Source organism: Miniopterus natalensis, chromosome 2, assembly GCF_054644295.1.
Source record: "Miniopterus natalensis isolate mMinNat1 chromosome 2, mMinNat1.hap1, whole genome shotgun sequence".
Taxonomy (NCBI): Eukaryota; Metazoa; Chordata; class Mammalia; order Chiroptera; family Miniopteridae; genus Miniopterus; species Miniopterus natalensis.
This window is the reverse complement of record NC_142082.1, coordinates 24,132,649-24,145,639: the sequence shown is the minus strand read 5'-3', so window position 1 is coordinate 24,145,639 and position 12,991 is coordinate 24,132,649. Positions and strand designations below refer to the sequence as shown.

At 46.4% G+C, this 12,991-nt stretch overlaps 1 protein-coding gene and 1 pseudogene across 1 annotated transcript in view; one reads left to right on the top strand and one right to left on the bottom strand.

Annotated features, from left to right (window-relative positions):
• The window catches only part of CSGALNACT1 (chondroitin sulfate N-acetylgalactosaminyltransferase 1), a 268,050-nt gene extending 257,248 nt beyond the window's left edge, over positions 1-10,802 (bottom strand). The window contains exon 1 of the mRNA XM_087814204.1: positions 10,595-10,802. The gene's annotated coding sequence lies outside the window, so the exon portion shown is untranslated. The remainder of the gene's footprint in view (positions 1-10,594) is intronic.
• Positions 1-12,991, top strand: part of LOC107523929 (keratin, type I cytoskeletal 18 pseudogene) — a 59,019-nt pseudogene that overhangs the window by 34,235 nt on the left and 11,793 nt on the right.

Genomic DNA, 12,991 nt, shown 5'->3' with positions numbered 1-12,991 from the left:
ATGGCCCATCAAAAGCAGCACAGAACACAGGGGACTTGGCTTCCATTCCTAACAATGTCATTCCACTAAGTGGCTGGGTCATCGTAAATTAAGTCACTTCACCTCTCTGGGCTTCATTCTGTTTATTTGAAAAATATGAAGACAATTGAAGAGATCTCAAACATGCTATTATTTCTGCAAAAGACTAATGCTAGACCAAATCTCAGAGATAATATTATTTTTGTTGATGCAATCTTGCTACCCAATGGTCCCCCCATTACTTCCAACTCCAACAAGTCATTACCAAGACTTTTAAAGGAAATCTACAAATCCTCCAGGACCCAAGTTCCCTTGCAAATGCACAATTTTGCCACTGCAAAGATTTCTAATTCATATAGATAAAATAAGTGAACATGGCCAGCTTTATTCAAAGCTTCTCCATTCATTCTCTCACCCTCATTCCTCAGTGATCAACAGCAGCAGTACTACTTGTCCATTTCACAGCTGCATGACATGTGCCCCCCAAATAATTGAACAGTCCCTTGTGGAGACCAGAGAAAGGAGTTTAAAGAAGCTGGTGCCTTTCATGTGCCTTCACCCAGGCTGAACCATCACAAGCAGAACAAGCACGCCCCCATGCTTTCAGCAACCACAGGGTTCTATAAAGGACCAACATCCACCTCCCACCCGTCCCTCCCTGGTAAAAAGTTCAAACATCCACTGATCATCCTGTGGTCACCAATAAAACTCACCATTTTCAGAGGGTGGGAAAGAAACTGCAGTCCTGGTTGTCAGTGAGCAGATCATTTCTACAGTTGGTTTTTGAGGCCAATGTCTTGTGTGGAAGAGAAACCAAAAAGTCTATAGTTCCTGCATCTCCTCCTACCTCATTTCCATCAGAACATAAGCATGACGTCACCCTCTCTGCATAAAGGGTCTAAGGAGGTGTTCTCATGGCCTCCGTTATCTACTCTAATAACAGCCCAGATGCATTCTGGTCCACACTCATTCTCAAAGGAGCACAAAAAGGTAATTCCATCAAAGCTGGATAAATTCTCCTGAGTACCCAAGGATAGTCATGGGAAAAATCCTCAGGATTTTTAATTACTTAAGTGAATAAAACACTCTATAAAGAAAAGCAAAAAAAAGAAAAAGAAAAAGAAAAATCATTTTTGAGACAACCCAAGATGTTGAGTCAGATCCAATGAAGTAACGAGTTTTATGCTCAGATTTTGGCTTCAGCCACCATTTGCATTGATGAATCCATTCACAGTCCATAAATTTCATTTCTTTGCATTTGAATGGCCCCTGAATCTAAATGATTAAATTCCTACTTTAAGGATTAAGAACTCACTTATGGCCACAGATGGAGTCAGTTTTGGAATCCCTTCTCCACCAACCAAGTCTCCTGTAGCAATTTGTCTACACCTCCATCCAGAGGAAAGATTAAAAATAAAAAATCCTCAAACTCAGCTCTCTCCTGTTATTCAGGCCCAGAAATCTATGGGCCCCAGAAATCTAAGGGCCATGAGTTTAGTGAAAAAACAAAAGGAACCTCCCCACCAAAGAACATGCTTTAGATAGAAGCCAGAGTTTGCAGGTCATAGGTGCATCCAAAGAAATATCCGCCCAAAACACAAGTCTCCTCCCTTGGAGGAGCCACAAATATACTTACATAAATCTTATTCCTATACAGGTAAGATATCTGAAAGTACCCTGGATATTTTGAGTTACTTATGTCTATGGAGGCCCAAGAAGTACTTATTTCCTCTCCATCTGTTTACAGAGCGGAAAGAAGAAAAGAACTACTACTATCCTTTGGACAGCTAGTTAAAGTAGCCCAAGGACATTAGGAATCCATTCTTTTTTTTTCAAATATATCTTTATTGATTTCAGAGAGAGAAAAGGAGAAGGAGAGAGAGAGAGACAGAAACATCAACGATGAGAGAGTCATTGATCGAGCCCACAACTGGGCATGTGCCCTGATCGGGAATCGAACCCCGATCGCCTGGATCCTAGGTCGATGCTCAACCGCTGAGCCACACCTGGCCAGGCTGGAATCCATTCTTTTCACATCAAGCCCCACTCACCATCTCACTCCCCCCAGTGCTAGACTGTAAGCTACATGAGGATACCAGGGGTGGTTTTCTGGAATCCGTTTCTATACCAAAGGACCTTATGGTGACATGGACACAGTGGGTGTTCAGGACACACATGATTATAATCACCTAGAATGTAAGGCATTAAAAAACCATCCAAGAGTAGAATTAGAAGATTTTTAAGATCCAGGACAAACAAGTATAGATTGTTCCTTCTAGTCCTCCCAGAGCGCCTGGGTCCTCGATTTCCCTTCCAGGTCTCCTTTCTATGCACTTCCATCAAAATAACAGCTCCCGTGTATCAAGTATTGACCATGTGCTAAGCAGTTTGTGGACATTATCCGAATCCATCCGCAAACCATCCAATAAGATAGGAACTATTGCCCTCATTTTACAGATGAGACAACCGGGATCTGAAGCACTAAGCAACTTGCCCCGTGTCCCAGCCAAGAGCAAAGCTGTGGAGCCGGGTGAAGGCGTGAACTCCCCAAACCACTCACCAGGCCCCGCTTCCTCGCTCCGTTCCTTTTTCCCCATTTTCTTACTTAGAGTGCTCAGCATACATTCACTCTGCTTATCTCCCCAAAAACCCTATGAACTAACCTGGACTTCATTTCAAGGGCTCCTCCTCTTCCTACAAAGCTATCCTTGTGTTGTTTTCTTAACGCTCGCTTGCTCATTTCACTTTAATACACTCTATTAAGTCTATAAAATGGGCCGTTGAAAATTACAGAAACTTGCTTTAAACTGTTCCCGATTCAAGGCTGTTTTTAAATTTTTTGCTTTTTTTTTGAAAAAGCCCCTGAATCAAGCTTCTCTTGCACCTGGGCAGGTTCTGTTTGCTCACTCCCAGAAGGGCTGGCTTATGCCTAGGTGCCAGCGCACAATAAACAATGAGTCAAGGTCTCCTGCTCCCTGGCTGAGGGAGACAGTCCTGAACTGTAATGATTTTGTAAAACCCACATTCCCTCCCAACCACCCACAGCATCTACCCTGGACACCAAACAAGGCGGCTCATTATCATAAAACCACTAGGAACATCTCTCTAAAAACATTCTCTGATCTCACAACCTAGCCCACTCTACAGAAATGCCAGCGGGAGCCCAGGCAGGGGCCCCCTGGACCTGGCCCTCTGCCTCACTGTGAAACAGATCCGGGTGTATTTAAGCAAATCTCCACTGGAAAAAAAATTTTATAGGCTTATTTTCTTGATACCAGCTATCCCTTGAAGATCTAGGGTGGGAACTGGCAACAATAATTTTGACTTAGCTCCTTGCTGAGAGAGGATGCATTGCTTTTGAAAACTGCAGCAGGAGACCAGGGAGCTAAAAGCTCATAGCAGGCACCAACGGGGGGGGGGGGGGCTCTTCCTAACCTTCAGCAGAGCCCACCCTGCCTCGAGCTGCACATCTGAGCCACTTCACCCCACCTTGTGCCCCTCAAAAACAAGCTGCTCATAGTCTCACCTTGCTCTCCACCTAGATCCCAAACCCTTTCCATTTGTACCATCTCAACCTTTGTTTCTGGCTTGTTCCAATTTCCTTGAGACCTGAGTTCTTGGCTACTCCCCCAAAATAGCCTCACCTTCACCCCGTGGACCCAAACCTTATTCCTCACCACAGGCACCTGTCCTGGGCTCCAAGATGCCATTGCCTCCTGGAATCCCTCTGCTTCTGGAGAGCCTGGGTAACAGCCCAGTGGGATGGGAACTCTACACTGGCACCAGCTCACATGTCACCCAACACTGTCTGTCACAGCCCCTAGAGGGAGAACTAGAAAGTCACATTTCAAATGAATTCATCACAGTCTACCTTGGATTTCAGATATCTTTATCTCTACCACCCCCGTAAGTGTGGGAACAGGAGGGAGAGAGGAGGGAAGGGAGCAGGTAGGAAGAGACACCTAAGAAGGAAGAAGAGGAAAGTCACCGCCACCACCCCCTACCTCTAGCGGCCACCTCCTACCGCTAGTGGTCACCCCCTACCTCTAGTGGCTCAGCCCTTTCCCTAGCACCTCATTCAGTTCTTACAACAGCCTTGAGGTACCATTATCCCCATTATATGCACAAGGAAACCAAGCCTCAAGATGCTCAATGATGGGACCAGGACTCCCAGTCAGTAAGTGGTAGAGTTGGGATTCGTACCCTACGGTTGTTCAGCTCCGAAGGCTCCAATGCTGTCCTGTCTAAGGCAGCCTTCCCCATCTTTGAAATCTCTGCAGTGTCTAGCAGAATGCCTCAATATTAGGGGTGGATAATAAATATTTGTTGAATGAATGTATGAATGGTTGACTCTAACCTTCATACCTTAATATTCTGCAACCCACACACCTGATTTTATTCATATATTCTGCTTATCACATGTCTGCAAAGTGCCTTGATAAGAAGTTAAACGTTGAATAGAAACACGTTGTACTACACTGTATTGTATTTTGAGCTACCAGAAAAAGCTACATATAAAAATATCTATAAGTAAAAATGCTGAAGCAGACCCACTGATAAAAATTCATTTGTCATCTTCCTCCATCATGTCCAGAAATGGATACAAATACAATATTCTAAGGAAAATCGATGTTTTCACATTTTGTTAACCCTCAGAGCTCTACAACAGTTTCTAGGCTGCCAACTCAATGAGTATTTAAGCTGGAAGACAGCACAGAGGCTATGAGCTCAAGTCCTGGAGCCAGGCAGACAGGGACTCAAGGCCCAGGTCCACCACTTATGAGCTGACCTTGGGCAAGGAACTCACCTCTCTAAACCTGGTTTTCTTGTCTGTAAAATGCAGATAATAGCAGTGCCGCTTCCTAAATTGGCTGTGCGGATTCAATGAATAGCTCACAGCCCACACTGAGCAGAGCAGCTGCCAGGTGGTTAAGTGCTCCGTAGGTGTTGGGGGAGCACTGGAATGGAAGTGCAACAAGAAACCTGAAATGAATCACTTGTTTTTGCAAACATTGTTATAAGCACTACGATTGCCTGAATCCTGTTCTAGATTACTCTGATTACTAGAAAGATCTACCTTGAAAGCAATGCCACCAATAATAATGATGACAATAACTAGCAGGAACATATTTCTCATTTACTATGTGCCAAGCTCTGCTCTAACCACTTTTACAGACAAGAGTGTCACATAAGTTGTGCAGATTGTGCCACACAGGAGCGTCCAGCAAAATCCAGTTCACTCTCTGCTTACCACGCCATGCACCCTGACACAGGACCGTCCAACACAAAAGGGCACTTTGTGGGCTAGCAGTAGCCCTGTTTACATCTGTTAACTGATACATTAACTTTAGATTCTAACAAATGGAAGACAGAAGTAGGAGGTCACTCCTGAGAGTACCCAGGGCCTAAGTGGAAGAACATCATTTTAGAACAGTCACGCGCCACTGAACGACAGAAATACAGTCTGAGAAATTTTCGTTAGATTTTTGTCGTGCAAACACCTTGGAGGGCACTTACACAACCCTAGATGGTACAGCCCACTACTGACACTGTATTGTTATGCTCTTATACAACTGGCAGTGCCGTACGTCTGTTCACACCAGCATCGCCACAAACACGTGAGCAATGCATGGCGCTAGGACATTACTCCAGCTAGGCATCACTAGGTGACAGGAATTTTTCAGCTCAGCTCCATTATAATCTATGGGACCACCGTCATATATTCGGTCTGTCATTGAGCAAAACACTGTTATGTGGCGCATGACTGTAATTTCGTTAACCGAGTAGATGAATATACTCCAAAATCACCATGAACACCTATTACTAAGCTGCCCAGTGTGTACCTACGTGCCTTAGGAACCCAAAAATAGGCAGGGCCTCGCATTCGGTATAAATAGACAATTCCTGTCTACCTCCCCCTGCTTCCCGCTTCCCTTTTCCTCCATCCACTCACATGTCCCCGTGTATGAAAATGAAACAAAGTATCAGACACGACCCCTGGATAGCCACGGTTATGTTCTGCACTGTCTAAAAACAACAACAAAAATTACCTGTGTGGCAAAGTCATATTTCACTAAGTGAGAGGTTCAACATTTCACTGCAAATTCTAGTGAACAGTCCGCCAAGAGGCACCTCTCAAGTGCAGGTTCCTAAAAATGACTCCCGTGTATAAAGACTCGTTTACTTCCAACCACCTAGCACATCCATAATCTTGGTCAGCTCAAGGGCTCTTGTCCAAACTAAAATGCCTTGTTCCGCATGCAGCTTTATACATTTTGGCTTAGACTCAGCTTCATTCTGGGAAGAAGAGAGCAGCAGGAAGACGCCATGGCCTTCACTAGCTGGATGTTTGGGGGCAAAAGCAATATTCTTCCAGTTCTAGAGAAGCATTACTTTATGCAAATGGGATCTGTATAATTTTTAATATGCTCAGAATCCCAAAAATAATCCAAAAAAGTGAGCTTAATCAGAGGGAAGTGATAATAAAAATTATCTGCTACCTTCACACACAAGTTATTCCTCTGCCCAGCCAGGCATGGCTCAGTGGTTGAGCATCGACCTAGGATCCAGGAGATCACAGTTCGATTCCCGGTCAGGGCGCATGCCTGGGTTGCAGGCTCGATCTTCAGTTGGGGGCGTGCAGGAGGCAGCCGATCAATGACTCTCATCATTGATGTTTGTTTCTATCTCTCTCCCTTCCTCTCTCTGAAATCAATAAAGATATATATATTTTTTTTTTTTTAAAAGTTATTCCTCTAACCTGGTTCCCTAAAGAGTACTGATCTAGACCAGGATAGAAAACCAGCAAAAATCAGATTGTCTTGTTTTAAGATCCTACGCATGTGAAAATCACAATGGAAGGTCTGGTACTTTTCTGAACTCAGAGGCATTTTGCCAAGAGAATCTTACCCTTGGTAAGATTATGAGCCTGCAATGCACTGAACTCTTCTCTAACTGTTGTTAACTTTAGAGATTAATGGTGTTCGGTTTGTCACTGTAATTAAATTTCACTGAAGACCTGAAAACATAGTATTCTCTTATTCATCTGCAAGCAATAGGGCAGTATTTTCAGTAGTAATGTTTGCCTACATACACAGTCAGTATCTTTTCCACCAAACAGCAAGTTATAGCTGACAAAAACGCCAACACACCTTAAAGTTGTTCCATGGTCTCAAGTCTAACTTCATTCAAATTGGACTTTAGAAATAAGAGATCTTTTCAAAAACTCACAGAAGAAACATGACTTTCAATGATGCATCTTAGAATGTAATAAAACATTTTTTAAAGAAGGAGTTTAATGTAAACCTCTTTAAAAATAGAAAAGAGGAGCTTCCACTGACCAGATAAAATTCCTTTTTATCTACAATGAAACTCTAGTGTAGATTTTATTTCCTACAAGTACCTATCTAGGAAATAAAGCCATTTTAAAAGATAAAAATAAGCCCTACAAAAAAAAAACAAAAAAAAAAACCTTGAAAATACTAGATCAAAATCATAGTTTTTATTTTTTAGAAAGTTTCTGAAAAATCATATATTTGAATTTAAGGATGTGTAAAGTAAAAAGCCCAATTCTTCAATTCCCTTTTAAGCCTTTAAATCTAAAGTTATTCTGAAAGGGTACCGAATCTGTCATTTAAGACTGCTTTCATTTAGTTTTAGGCCTTCGGTAATGCTTTTCACACAAGGTTGCTCTTTTCTAATAAAGTATTCCATGTCAAGAACCCAGGAAGTTAAAGTCCTTTGCTACCTTAAAGAACAGAATAATGGCAATAAATGCCAGCCTAGGGTGATACACGAGGCAGAGGAGGCCCCTAGTGGTGAAGCCACCGCTCCAACTTGGCCTTATCCGTTTTATAACACTGCTTCATCACCAGGGCAAGATCAATAGGTAATAAAGTCTGCCTGAGCTTTGCTCCTCTAATAACCTCTATTAGCCCTAAAATATAGTAGGGCTATCATTTAGAATCCCAAGGTCCTTTCATCAGGAATATATATATATAAAAAGGATGTGACCTGAAGAATAACTCCATTACATTCTGTATTTCAAATCAACAAATACTTATTAAGCCCTGACGCCCTGCCAGGCACTGAGCTGGGCAAGGAGAGGCGGTAAATAGGAGAGATGGGCACCCTCACAGAGCGTCCTGTTATTTCTCTTCAATGTAACAGCATCACGTTAAGGACAGAGCCAGGGAAATATGAAGATTGGGAAGTGCTATTCATCATCATATAACCTCATGATGGATTCTCACCAACAGGAAAAACCTGAAGTATGGCCCACCCCAACCTCCAAGTGTCAGCTCCTCATTTTCAAACACCTATAGAGGCAGCAGCTGAGGTTCTTCAACAAATGAGAGTTGAATGAACGACTGAAAATTAAGATTGCAAAGAAGAAGGGATTTTAATTTTTTTTTCATGTTGAAATAAGCCAGAGTTGGGGATTCCTAAAAGTAAAGGAAGACGAAAGACAAGAGGCAACGCTGACGAAGCTCTTATTGTGCTCCAGACACTGGACCAAGTTCCTAAAGGCTATTTCACTCTGCCTAACACCTCTATAAGGTGAGGAATATTACTGGCATTTTACCAGGTAGCAAACCAAGGCTGGGAAAGGGTGAGTGACTCGCCCTTGGTCACACAGTTAATAAATGGGAGAGGACGCTTGGAACCCAGGTGTCTGGGGAGGCACAGCAAATGCTCACTTCACTATAGTGTAAACAGTGAATCCAAACGTTTAACACTTTGCTTTGAACCCCAGCAATACAGTCTGCAAGCAGACATACGCGATTTGGAACACAATAGGTTCCTACAATGGGTATGGCCCTCCCTGGCCTTCCAGGAATTGCCATTCTCTGGGTACACAACACACAATCCCATATCCTACTCTGCACTATTTATTACACGTTTTCAGGTTACTTGTTGTGACTAAGGCTTTTGATTTTGCTATATGCTTCTATTTCCAACAGCAAGACTTTTCCTCTTCCAATTAACAACATGACAACAGCAGGCAGGACTTATTCATGCTCATTGTTACATGTAACACAATTGATAACTATGAATTTCTTGTAATACTGTTAACAAAATCCATGAAATCTGGTAGAATTACATTTGAATTTCTAGTAAAAATATATGAAAGAACAGTTCATTATCTTTATCATCTAGACCCATCTAATGACATTTAAGTAAAAACCACTCCGAGGCTTTGAAATCAGAATAAAAGTGGAGTTTGCAAAATAACCGCTCTGTCATTTATTAGTGTTTATACCAAGGCTGACTGTTCCAGCGTGTCCAGTGCTGCGCAAACCTCTCCCCCTCCCATCACTCTTTCTTTGCTCGTCGAAGATAACTTCAAAATCACTGCCGATAGTGCAGGTGCAGGAAGTGTCTCGGAAACAACAACTCTGCCTTCTCTCGGTACAGCCCCCCTTCTGCTCCCCGCCCTGCCAACCCCGATACCCCCAGACCATGCCCTCGAAGAGCTTCTCTCCGCTGACCTCACAAACACCTCCTGGGGCATCCCGGGTCGCGGCGGGCACGGTCCGGGTCCAAGGCGGAGCGCACGCTGCCCACCGCCGCCGCGGCGCGCCCCCTCCACCCTCTCCCTCGCGGCACAAATAACGCCCCAATACCCGCCGAGTCGCCCCGCGGCCCGTGTCAAGGCTACTTTTGAGTGGGTGTAGGAGAGAGTCACTAAACAGCTAAAGGCCACGAGAAAGGCTGGTGAAGCCAAGGGACCCCGGCGCGCGGCAGCCCGGACCCTCCCTGGAAGGCAGCGTCCCCGCGCTCCCCCGAAGGCGCAGCGCCCTCCCGGGCCGCGCGCCCCCGAGCCCCCCGGCGCCCAGTCCCCGCCCCCGCCCTGGCCCCGCAGCCCCGCGGGCTGGACGGCGGGAGGCCGGACGCCGCACCACCCTCCCGGCTGCACCAGCTCCCGAGGTCCGGGCTGGAGAGCGCCGGGAGCCGCACCACCGCCCCCGCGCGGCGCGCCACGCCCGGTCGGCCGGGGAGGGGACCCCGCTCACCCCGAGGCGCCCCCGGGGCTGCGCCGCCGGCTCCCGCTGCTCCCGCGCCGCCGAACTTTCCCTCCTGCGCGGCCGCCGCGGGCTCGGCTCCACCTCCCGCTCCGCCAGCCGCGGCGCCTCCGGGGACCCAGGGGGCGGGGAGCGGCGGCGGCGGGCGGGCTGATCCGCGGCCGAGCCCCGGCGCTCGCCACCGGCGGGGGCCGCGGGGCCGCGCCCACCCGCTGCCCCAGGGCCCCTCTGCGGGGCGTCCGTCCGCCGGGTCCGAGAGGGGCGCCCTGGCCGAAGCCTGCGGGCCCTGGGATGGGGACACGCCCGGAGACCCGGGGTCCCCTGCAGGTGGGCGGTTTCGCGCGTGACTGGTCGCTGAGATCCGGGAAAGTTGAGGGCAGGGGCTGAGACCCCGGGGCGCGCCGGGGCGCAGGAGCGGTGCGGGGTCGCCCCGCAGCGTGCGGCCCTTCCGCTCAGCAGCGAGCGCCCCCGGCCCCGCCCGCTTCCTTCGCCCTCGCCGGCTGCCCTCCCTCCGCGGGCCGGCTCACTCTCGGAAACTTTGTAAATTGTACCTTGGAGAATTAATCCTGCGGTCGGCGTCTTTGCGGCTCTGGTCCGTTTTAACGCCTTCACTGGAGAGCTTTTCTTTCCAGCGAAGATCAGAACCCCTTTCGCCCGGAGACCCCTCCGCGGTGGGGAAGCGATGTCTGCAGGGACCCCGGACAGCCCCTGGGAGGCCCCGAGAGGAAGCGGGGGAAGGTGGAGAACAGGTAAGGGGGGTATTGAGGAATGAAAGCCGCCCGGGCATGAGCGCGGGCGCAGGCCCGCACCCTCGGGGGGCCGCCGGTGCCTTTTATTTGTAAGGGCTCCCGCGCTTCCCTGAGGGAGAGCGAGTTTGGAAGTGCTATGATCCCCAAGTCTCAGTGCAGTGAGGGAGACTCAGGAGGAACCAGTGTGAGGCTAGGAGAGGTCCTCTGCACCCCCACAGATGTAACTTGCAGAGGCCCCTCTCTGAGCCACAGAGGAACCAGAGGCAGGAGCCAGTCCTGTGACCTGGTGCAGAGCTCCTTCTACTGCGTGACCGTCAGAATGCTCCAATCCCCGTCTGGGAGATTTCGGGCACCAGGCTTTAGGTGGGCACCTAGGAGGGGTCCTGGGGGCAACAGGCAGTCCTGAAGCAGCCAGTAAGCACTTATTTTACCTGCTGGTAACATCCTGGAAGCAACCCTTGCTTCCTACCAACTACCCAGCCCACTTTGGTCCATTTTCCTTCCAACCCAGGCTGCCCTAGGAACTCAGGTGGCTCTGTGCCCATCCCCACACCCCTGAGTGAGTTAATCATCCTTGTGACATGAAAACCTCATAGCAACTCAACTGGGATTTGAGAAAGAGGGAAGAAGCTGGTGTTGACCAAATGAATGAAAAAAGTGCATCTGTTCTGTTACTGCTCCCCAAATGTCTCATGGTAATGGGGGTCATAAATAGTTAATCCACATATATGTAGGTACAAGTCATTGGCCAGCTTCCTCCATACGTTATCTCACAGCAGCCCGGTGAGGCAAATCATGTAACAATCCCCACAGTGCAGATGGAAGGGCCACACGGAGGTTGGGGCTCGTGAAGAGTTGTGTAATGGTTGGAGCCTACACAATCGAGCACTCTTTGGGTAAACAAGTAACCTCTTCAAAGACTTTCAACTGTCACCAAAATATTCCCACTCCTCCATGTATTGATAGGTGGGTTGTTAAAGCATTGATTTTCTTTCCTCTCCTGAACTCCCATCACTGTTCAGCAATGTCTCCAGAATTTCTATATAATAGGGTTTCAGCAAGGAATCTGGTTTGGAAGGTGGGCCAAGGGCTTTGAGTAGGGGCATATAGGCGGATTCAGATTCTAGGTTCATGTGGGCTGGCTTGGGGGGTGGGGGGGAGGAGGCTGCAATTGTCTGTATTCCTGTCATCTAGAAGAAAAGGGGAGATCACTTCAGGACTAATTACATTTCCTTTAGGGGCTCGTAACACGCTTGTCAAAGTCCCTGAACAAGTTTTCCAAACCTCTTCAGTTAGGATACTAATATATCAACATAGCAATGTACATGTCAATATGTGGCATATCAGTATACATCAATATATATGGGGTCATAAAGCCAATGCTACCTGAGGGTTTGGTGCCTCTAGTTACATCTTGACAATAATTAGTACATGAAAAAATTAGGGAGTTGAAAAACTACGAAAATAAGTGATATCATAATGTGAGAAAAGATTCATTTTTCTGGATGTACCACCCAGAAAGAAAGTAGATATTATTCCAATTATTATTTAGTAGATATCATTTGGATTATCTTTTGGGGGCTGTCATTATGAAGCTCTGTCAGCCATGCTTAGGCTCCATCATTAGCAGAAACAGCAGCGCACGCGGGGAAAAGACCAGCCAGCTTACCTCTGCAGGGCCCCTTCCGGAATTATGCCTAGCAGAATTATGACAGTAAGACAAGTAAAACATTGGGTTCCTTTACACTTTAAAGACCAAAAGACTAGGAAAACTGGGTTGAACAAACCCAGATGTTAAAAAACAATTTTCAAGGCTTACTACAAAAAAAAATATTTTCTATGCGGATTTTAGCTTTTAGATGCAGTGTTCTTATGTAGTTATACTTTTTTCATAACCATCATGATTTAGGAATCAGAATATGTTATTTGACTTTCCAAGCACATTATAAAGGCACCTTAATATGGACTGGTAATGTGGTAATAATAGAATATATAGAAAGTTCTGGAAATAAGGTCCTGAAGCCAGAGTGATTTTATCCCCTTGGGAAGGGGAAGTTAGTCCATATAAAAATATATTCTAAAACAATACATACAGTGTCAAACTTTTACACTCATAAAATTCAAAATATGTACATTATAATATGTAATTTGTTTAATAACTTCTTGTAAATATATACTGCATAGGCGTTAAGCTTTTAA